Source organism: Pinus tabuliformis, chromosome 2_2 (genome assembly GCF_031772625.1).
Source record: "Pinus tabuliformis cultivar Carrire ecotype Pingquan chromosome 2_2, CPIR1, whole genome shotgun sequence".
In the NCBI taxonomy this organism is placed as follows: Eukaryota; Viridiplantae; Streptophyta; class Pinopsida; order Pinales; family Pinaceae; genus Pinus; species Pinus tabuliformis.
Window position 1 is genome coordinate 1,142,606,802 of NC_142300.1, and position 9,212 is coordinate 1,142,616,013.

A 9,212-nucleotide genomic window follows, 5' to 3' on the forward strand; every position below is an offset into this window, starting at 1 on the left:
GCTGATGATTCTACAAGGTTGTATAAGTTTCACAACTTTGGGTCATCAAATCTTCCCTCAGTATTTGTTGCTCATAACGATGAAGTGAGCAAACTTTGGCATGAGCGATTTGGTCACTTAAACTATCGCTCCCTTCAGCATCTATGTAAAGAAAATATGGTGACAGGTCTTTCTATGGTATCTTGCAGAGATGGTGTTTGTTCCGGATGTGTACTCGGAAAACATCATCGCGATAGTTTTGAAAAACATGCCTCTTGGCATGCCTCAGCCCCTTTACAGCTTGTGCATAGTGATTTATGTGGTCCACTTCCAGTTGTGTCATTCTCTGGTTGCAAGTATTTCTTAACTTTCATTGATGATTTCTACAGATGCACTTGGGTATACTTCTTAAAACTCAAGAGTGAAGTATTTAACACTTTTTTGGCCTTGAAGGCCTTTGTTGAAAAACAATCTGGACATCAAATTCTTAAGTTAAGATCTGATAATGGCGGAGAATATGTTAAAAACACATTCATCAAATATTGCACTGAGAATGGAATTGAAATGCAACATACTATTCCATATACTCCACAACAAAATGGTGTAGCTGAAAGGAAGAATCGCACCTTAAAGGAAATGGCTAATTGTATGCTACAATCTAAAGGACTTGGTCTTAGTTTTTGGGCAGAAGCAATTAACTGTGCAAATTACATAATAAATCACACTCCTACTAAGGCTTTAAAGAATATCACTCCAGAAGAAGCATGGAGCTCAATCAAACCAGATGTAAGTCACTTTCGTGTTTTTGGAAGTGAAGCGTGGGCCCATATTCCAGATGAAAAGCATAAAGCTTTAGAACCTAAGAGTGAAAAATGTACTTTTGTTGGATATTCTGAAGATGTCAAAGGCTATAGACTTATTCCATTTAAGTCCAAAAATGTTATCCTTAGAAGAGATGTAAAATTTAATGAAAATATATCGGCCTGCGAGCCTAGTCCGGCGGATGTGCCACCTCTCCCTATCTCTTCTACCTTTGAAAACATTTCTTCTTCAGATGATGAAAGTGAGGATGACAATCCTCCCCCGCCATCTCAGGATCTTCCTTCAGCTCCTGAGCTTCCAAAATGGGTTCGTGCTACTCGAGATGCAGCAGGTGATCTTGCCGGTGACCCTACAGATCAGTGACACACACGTTCTCAGTTCGAGAGAGCCTCTTCTTTACTGGCTCAAGCTCCAGTAAATTATGATCCTGACACCTTTGCAGAAGCTTCAGGCCATCTAGATTGGGAAGCAGCTATGAATGAAGAATATCATTCATTATTGGCAAATGATACATGGGATCTTATTCCTTTACCAAAGAGACGAAAACTTGTTAGATGCAAATGGGTTTACAGAACCAAGTATGGACCAGTTGGGAAAGTTGATAAACATAAAGCTCGTCTTGTTGCTAAGGGCTTTTCACAAGTTGAAGGCATTGACTACACTGAAACCTTCTCCCCTGTTGCCAAAATGAACTCTATCCGCCTTGTTCCTTCCCTTGCTGCCTCTTTCAAATGGGAAGTCCATCAGATGGATGTTAAATCTGCCTTCTTGCATGGGGACTTGCATGAAGAAATCTATATGGAACAACCCATTGGCTTCATACAAACAGACTCCAGCCTTGTTTGTCGACTTAAGAAATCCCTTTATGGTCTCAAGCAAGCTCCTCGGGCTTGGTATGCCAAAATGGATAGCTTTCTTTTAGAATCTGGCTTTTCTAGGTGTCATTCTGACAATACTGTCTACACCAAGAAAGTGGGCAACTCTCTTATCATCCTTGTTCTTTATGTTGATGATCTTATCCTTACTGGTAGTGATCCCAACCTTATAAACCATGTGAAGTCTAGCCTCAAAAGGAAATTTGAAATGACAGACTTAGGACACTTACACTATTTTCTCGGTCTTCAAGTCTTGTAATAAAGGAGGGTATTTCCCTTTCCCAGTCCAAGTATGCTTGTGATATTCTACGTCATTTTCACATGGAAGACTGTAAGCCAGCCCCTTCTCCCTTTCAGTCTGGAGTCAAACTTTCAGTCACTTGTACTTCTCCTGAATTTGATGCTACATTATACCGTCAACTTGTAGGAAAACTCTTGTATCTAACCCATACTCGTCCTGACCTTTCCTTTGTTGTTGGCCTTGTTGCTCGGTTCATGCAAAACCCCCGTGAAAGTCATTGGAAAGCAGCTAAGAGAATACTTCGTTATGTTCGAGGTACAGTTCAGTTTGGGATTCATTACAGTGCCGAAGCAGCTCCTCTATTGGTTGGTTTCACTGATTTTGATTGGGCTGGTGACCCTGATGATCAGAAGTCTACTGCCGGTTATGTGTTCACTCTTGGTTCAGGACCTATTACATGGGCTTGTAAGAAACAAGCTGCCATTTCTCTTTCATCAGCAGAAGCAGAGTATCATGGTGCCGTAGAAGCTAGTAAGGAAGCCTTGTGGCTTCGTCAGATCCTGTCAGAATTTGGCTTTCAGCAGCAGCATCCGACTACACTTTGGTGTGATAATCAAAGTGCCATTCAGCTATGCAAAGATCCAGTTCAACATTAGCGCAACAAACACATTGAACTGCACATGCACTTCATTAGAAAGCTCATTCACGACCATGTTCTTGAAGTGCAATATTGTTCAACAGATGATCAAGTTGCAGACATCTTCACAAAGGCTCTCACAGAGGCGAAGTTCACTAAACTTCGATTTATGGTTGGAGTTCAGGAAGTTGTCACTAAGGGGGGATAGGCTCTAGTGCCTCCTTCCTTCTCCTATTGTGTCATATTTGTAAATCCTTCAATCCTATCCCAAATTGTTCTTAAGGGGGGATGTTAGGATATTCCGACACATAGGAAATAGTTAAGTACAACTTGGTCTAGTATAGAGTTAGGTATAGAGTTAGGTAAAGTGTGTTTCTTTACCGTTGTACATTTTGTAACTTACAATCCGATGGTCACGATATGTAGTGATCTGACGGTTCATTCTCTCCTCGGTATTACCGACACTTGATCCGTGGCTTGACACCCGATTGGTCCATGAATTCTATTTAAAGCGCATGGAGGGTCATTGGTAGGGTAATCCGTGCATGAGAGAAGCTTATGTAAATTTTCATTCTTTGATTAATAAATTGCCTGAAGTGGCCGCGTTGGCTCAGGCTGTGGACTGTTTCCCTCGTTGAGGGTTTTAACCACGTCAAAAATACTGGTGTATTGATCTGTGATCTGGTTGTGAGCAGTGTCCTTTTGGTGTTCTTTCTGAGGAACTTACCCTGTAAATTCCTACACCTGCATTGTACCTTTTATATTCATGCATTGTATTTTTTATAGTAGATCATTTGGTTCTTCTGCACTTTATGGACATGATTGTACTCAACAATCTTTTTGACCTATTTTATGGTCATTAGTTGGACACAAATATAATTATCGTATCTATCTAGTGCATTTTCACGTTCTGGCAAGCCTGAATTCCAATAAATTTGTGAAAGTTGAGTTCCATGATTTCACTAAACACAAAGATAATGCTAATTTCTATAACATATTACTTGGAATAATATCATGGAATATAGGTGGATGGATTAATAAATTTCCATTTCCACATCCAACATAATCTAATCCATTAATGTGCGTGCCTTGGGTGGGGGGGCAGTCCCTTTCATCATGCACGTGGCACAAACACACAAGCTACGAATCAATACTACTATGGTTAGACTGGCACATGATGTTGCCATGGTACTGACACCTACTACTATTGCACGCTCTAGTTGGAAGGGCCAATTATTTTACTAGTTCTGATAAATTAGAGCCACTGCCACCATAGCGATAGAGGTGTTGAAGCCATTAGTTTGACTTACCGCATTTCCATTGAGGTTTGGATGTGGCTAGTTAGCTCAAGCTAGGCCTTGGTGTTGTTGGTTTTAATGAAGTCTGAAGATCCTAAGGGGAAGGGTCTACGCTCATTGTTTTAAAAGGTACACCCTGGTCATACAGTCCTAACAAGTTAGGTTCTGAAAGGCTGTAAGTTCTTGCCCTACCTTGGAAGGGAAAAGTCTTATCTTAGCTCTTAGCTAGATATTGGAAGGGAAAGGTCCTAAAAGATCAACCTAGATATTTTCTTGACCCTCCAAAAGTTGAGGAATCGATAGTGGTCTATAAAACATTTAGGGTCAAATTTGGTTTATTTTATACAACTTTTTATAAATAGATTTGATTCTTCATTCTTTGTGACTGTTCATTTACTTGGGTAGATGGAACCTTTTGTTTCAATCCACTACCAATTCCAGAGAAATAGGATTTTGCACTGCAACTTCATTTATTTCCATGGGGATTAGACTTTGTCATTAATGTTATTTGAACTGTGATCTTGATGTTGTTCCTTTTTTAAACAGACAACTTTGGTTGAGTTCATTTCTTGCTAAACAAGCCTTTTTTATGTTACACTACCTGTAAAGGCTAAACTATTAAATTTGGGGATTTTCTAGTGTAAGATGGGCATTGCATAAGAATGAGATTTTTCTATATATCTCAAAAAAGAATTCTCTAATTTTCCAAATATACAAATCAATTCCCTTCCATGTCTTAGAACTATTACTTGGATATGTCTCTTTGATTGATGTGGCAACCTTCAATCTTAAAATTAATCATCTCATTTTTATATATGGGTATGGACTCTTATATGGACATGGGTGTTCTTCTGTTTTAAACTGAATTCATTTATAGTGTTCTCTCATACTTATGCCCATGTCATGTTCTTGCAATGGGAAATTCTTGTTTTTCATTCTTATTTTCTTTCAGTTATTAGAAATTGTTATTTGTTTTGGTCTGATATGCATTTCCAATTCCTACAAAAAAGGCATTGTTTGGAGAAAAGGAATGGCATATTTTCACTCCCTGGGACAAGAAGTATCCAAATGGTTCTCGCCCCAATAAGGTTGTTGGCTCAGGATACTGGAAAGCCACATCAGCAGATAAACCCATCACTGCTAAGGGCAGCAACAGGGATGTTGGCATCAAGAATGCTCTGGTTTTATATGTTTGAAAAGAACCTAAAGGAAACAAGACTAATTGGATTATGCATGAATATCGCCTTTCTGATTCTATTCATGTATATTCCTACGTGTCAATAGACATTGTAGGTGTTTCTTGGTTTAAAAACACCTGTTAGGTTGGATGCTATTATGGCCTAGTCATTACAAGGCCCACACCAATTGGACTTTAGAGGATGAATGTATCTGGGGAAAATCAATTTGGGAAACAGGGGGTTGTTTTCTATATTATAGAAATCAAGTGTTTTCTAATTTAATCCAAAGGCTTTCAATAAGGAAAAATATAAATATAAAATATTTTTTTTTTTTTCCTCAGTCCAGTTTAAAAATGAGGGCTTGTGACGGGTTTCAGTGATGTAAATTTAGCTCAAAGTCCTTTATTTTCTCTTTTGGGTTATCCATATTTCTAATGAGAAAATTGCTTCTTGTTGCAGTTGGATTATTGGGTACTTTGTTGAATATACAACAAGAAGAGTAGTATGGAGAAGTTAGCTAAGGAGAAAGAGTGGTCCCTGGAAGAAGAAATGGAACAATTCCACGAAGAAATTGATGAAAAGGTGCCAGGAATACTACCCATGAGGAATACTATAATGAAATCGAACATTGAGCATTCAGAAAGAACTTCACAAGATTCAATGAAAACTGCCCCGTCTCCAAATTGTGGAACGATCTCTAACCATGATTGAAGAACTTCTGCCATTACATCCATGAACCACAACTCAAGCCCCATTTTTGAGCAGAATTTGAAAATTTCAAATGCGAGTATTGCTCCAATGGACCTTCCAGGACTTGTCCCAATTTTCAACTCTCTGACTAATCATAGGACAAAATTATGATTCAACATATTTAATTCCTCCTATTCTTCTCATTGATTCAATTTGTTCCATGCAATCATTGCATGATCTTAAATGAGATAGAGAAGAAGTGCAAAGAAGATGTAGGTTGGAAGAATTGATGTTGCAGTAGCAACAACTGGAGGAGAATTCTGGTTTGAACCAATCAACGCTCAACTTTTCCTTCGAGGCTCTAAAAAACCCATTCCCGTAGTTAGACCAAATACAACCTCCATCCAACAATGATCCTCTCTAATGCTGGGAGCACACAACTCAACAATTTCATTATGTTCTAGTTAACTTAAGGGGTCTTGTATTTTCAAGGAAGTTGGATTCCTATGTATGTAATCATTAATGTTTTGAGTGATAGGATAGGAATTAATTAGATATTGTGAGGATATTTGTAAATGATCTCGAATGTAGGAGAATGTGAGTGATGATGAGAGAGTTGGAAATTAATTTATTCTTAGACTCTAAAGTGGTTTCATGATTTGAGGAACTAGAGAGGATTCTTAGGGATTAAGTGGAGTTAAAAGTGGACTTGGAGGTACTCAAGATTTGGTAAAACAGATTAAGGATCAAAACTAGAATTGGTTAAACAGAACCTTTTTGTATAAATCGAAGCCAAAAAGACATAGAGTTAAGTCAGGAGTCAGTCAGTCAGTGAGTTCAGAGGTTAGATTAGTTTGACTGTAAGCTTACAGGTAGGAAGAAAAGGACACTAATATAGAATATCAGGCCGAGAAGGAATTCACTATGTAAATGTTTGTTATTAATACAGATAAATCCATTTTGAGTCCAGGGTGATGTGTATTGAGTAATTGAATTATAGATTGCGTGTGAACTAGAGTAATTCTGTGTAACATAGGTTGTGGGTGAGTAGAACCAGAGAAGAAGTGCAGAGAGCAGTGCTATGGTTTTACACACAAACAGTATTGCAGAAATCCTTTAATGTTGCAGTGAAGGTATGACTGCAAGGTTTCCTAAATCCTAAGGATTTATGAAGGAAGCATAAAGGCGTGAGCGAAGGTGGAGATCAAAACAAGTGAAGATTGTAAGATGAAGCCAAATACAGAGGCAAAAGGTTGAATGGGCGATTACACAGTAAGAACCAAAAGAACGTAATGGTGCACAAGAACCATTGGATCCATTAGATCAATGAATGAGAACGAGGGAGACATACGGTTAACATTAAATCGATCAAATAAAGTCAAGAAGATGAATGGCGGAGATTAAGTTCTAACCCTTTATTAATTTGAGTTTCTTAAAGGGTTTGATTTAAGCACGTGGGCGGTTTCCAAAGATGGGAAGTAGTTTCTCACATGCCCTAAAGGTGGTAAGTGGTATTTCAAAATTTCACGTGATTACCTTTAGCAGCTAACACGTAGCAAATGATGGAGAGAGAAAACCACTTTTCTCACGTGCTCTTAATCTGATATCGGTCATGCAAATATATGCGCGAGATTGTGCGATAACGATTGTATCAAGTGGGATTTATCAATGGCGGAGATCAACCAAGCTTTTTGATGATCGGGTGACGTGACAACTGTTGCATTGGGCAGAGCAAATCAATGGTAAAGATTGTCTGGTTAGTTGATGATCGAGTGACACGATAACCATTAGATCAAGGAATGAGATCAATGACGAAGATTTCACATGTTAAAGAGAGCGTCGATGTGTGTGCAAAGGTTCATGGAATGGTGGAAAGGTAAGGTTTGTGTGATCTATGAGATATTTCTATTATAACGGAATTATAATAGAAATAAACAGACTAATGTATTATGGGTTAAGTTTGGGTTTTAACCGAAGTCTAAAGACTAGGGTATGGTTGATAAGCATTGGAGGTGAACAGTAACCCAAAGTCATAACCTGTGGGAGAGTTAAATGAATATTTCCGCATAGAGTTAATTAAGGAGCTGTCAACCTTGATTTGTGAAGACTTTACTAAGTATGGAATATTAGAAATTCCTGGGACACATACACAATGTATATGACATGTAATTTTATTTGCATATTATGGGTATATGCGGCTTAGGATGCATCATTATGGTATGAGCAGCTTACGCTGGCATGAATTTGGTATCAGAGCAGAACAAGGAAATTCTGCGTGTAATAATTCTTTGAGAAAACTTAGAACATAGTTATGTTTTAAAGGTGTGTCTGCAGGCAAGAGGAGATCAGATTTTAAATTTGACAAACAGTAGGAACACAAATATAAAGTGTAGCAGAATTTGCAAATGCAAAGGAAACAGAGAACAATCCATTCAAATTGCATGTGAATTGTTGAACAAGATCATGCAGGGTCTTCAAGGTAGAGTAAAGAAGGTGAGAATATTGCAACAACCTAGAGCAAGGAGTGCTCAATTGGTTCCAGAGGAGAGAACCAGATAGATGCCAAAAGATTGAGCTGAGAAGAGAGCAGCTTAGTGAGGCATGTGTAGCAAGAAAGAGACTCGTTACTGCAGGTGATCCAAATTTAAATAGGAACGTAACAAATTATAGAGATAACCATAAACACAGAGATGCAACGGGAATAATACTTCATTTCATTAATTTAAAATATTGAAATATGCTTACAGAAAGAAATGGAAATAAACCAGTTAGGGCGATGGTAGATTATCTCTGAGAAGAGATGTGGCGGCTACATGCCTCTGAACTGTGTTACAATGAGGCTCTAAGGCCTATTTATTGTTGAGAAACAACATAAAATCCTAAACATCCAAAAACCTAACCATAGAAGATGAAACGACAAATTGTGGACCCCGTTTGGGTAAATTGGTACATCAATTTCCTGGGTTGTAACTTTGGCACCTGATCTCCGTTTGACGCGTGCAATAGCTCGTTAGAAATATCTATCTGAGAAATATAACTTTGGGAAGAGAAAAAATAGGATTATGGACCTGTGTTTCTCCCAGATTTCCAAAAAAACGTCGTTTAGGGCCTAAAAATTGCTCCGGAAGTTCAGGACCCGAAAAATTGCTAAAAATAGTAAATTGTGCTACAATTACAGAAACTGAAAAACTTAAAGAGACAGTTTTGGGGGTTCAAGTGGGATAGGTGGGTGGCTACCAACATCCATCTGGATCATTCTCCCCCCTTTGGAATAAATGGTCCCCATTGCATTGAGTTCCTCCATCTACTAAACTTGGTCCTTGGTGAGCTGTTCTGTAATCTCTAATGTGTCCATAAATGGTGGGAAGCATTGTCGATGATGGTCTACATTGAGCATTAGTGCAAGCGAAGGAATGGGGGGAATGTTGTGCTTCAATGCATTATTTCCCACAGCCTTGGTAATGGTGTGAGGACCATGTCGGCATTGGTCAG

At 38.5% G+C, this 9,212-nt stretch overlaps 1 pseudogene; it reads left to right on the forward strand.

The window, feature by feature from the left end:
- Positions 1 to 3,712: 3,712 nt before the first annotated feature.
- Positions 3,713 to 6,144, forward strand: LOC149197434 (uncharacterized; annotated as a pseudogene).
- Positions 6,145 to 9,212: the final 3,068 nt, after the last annotated feature.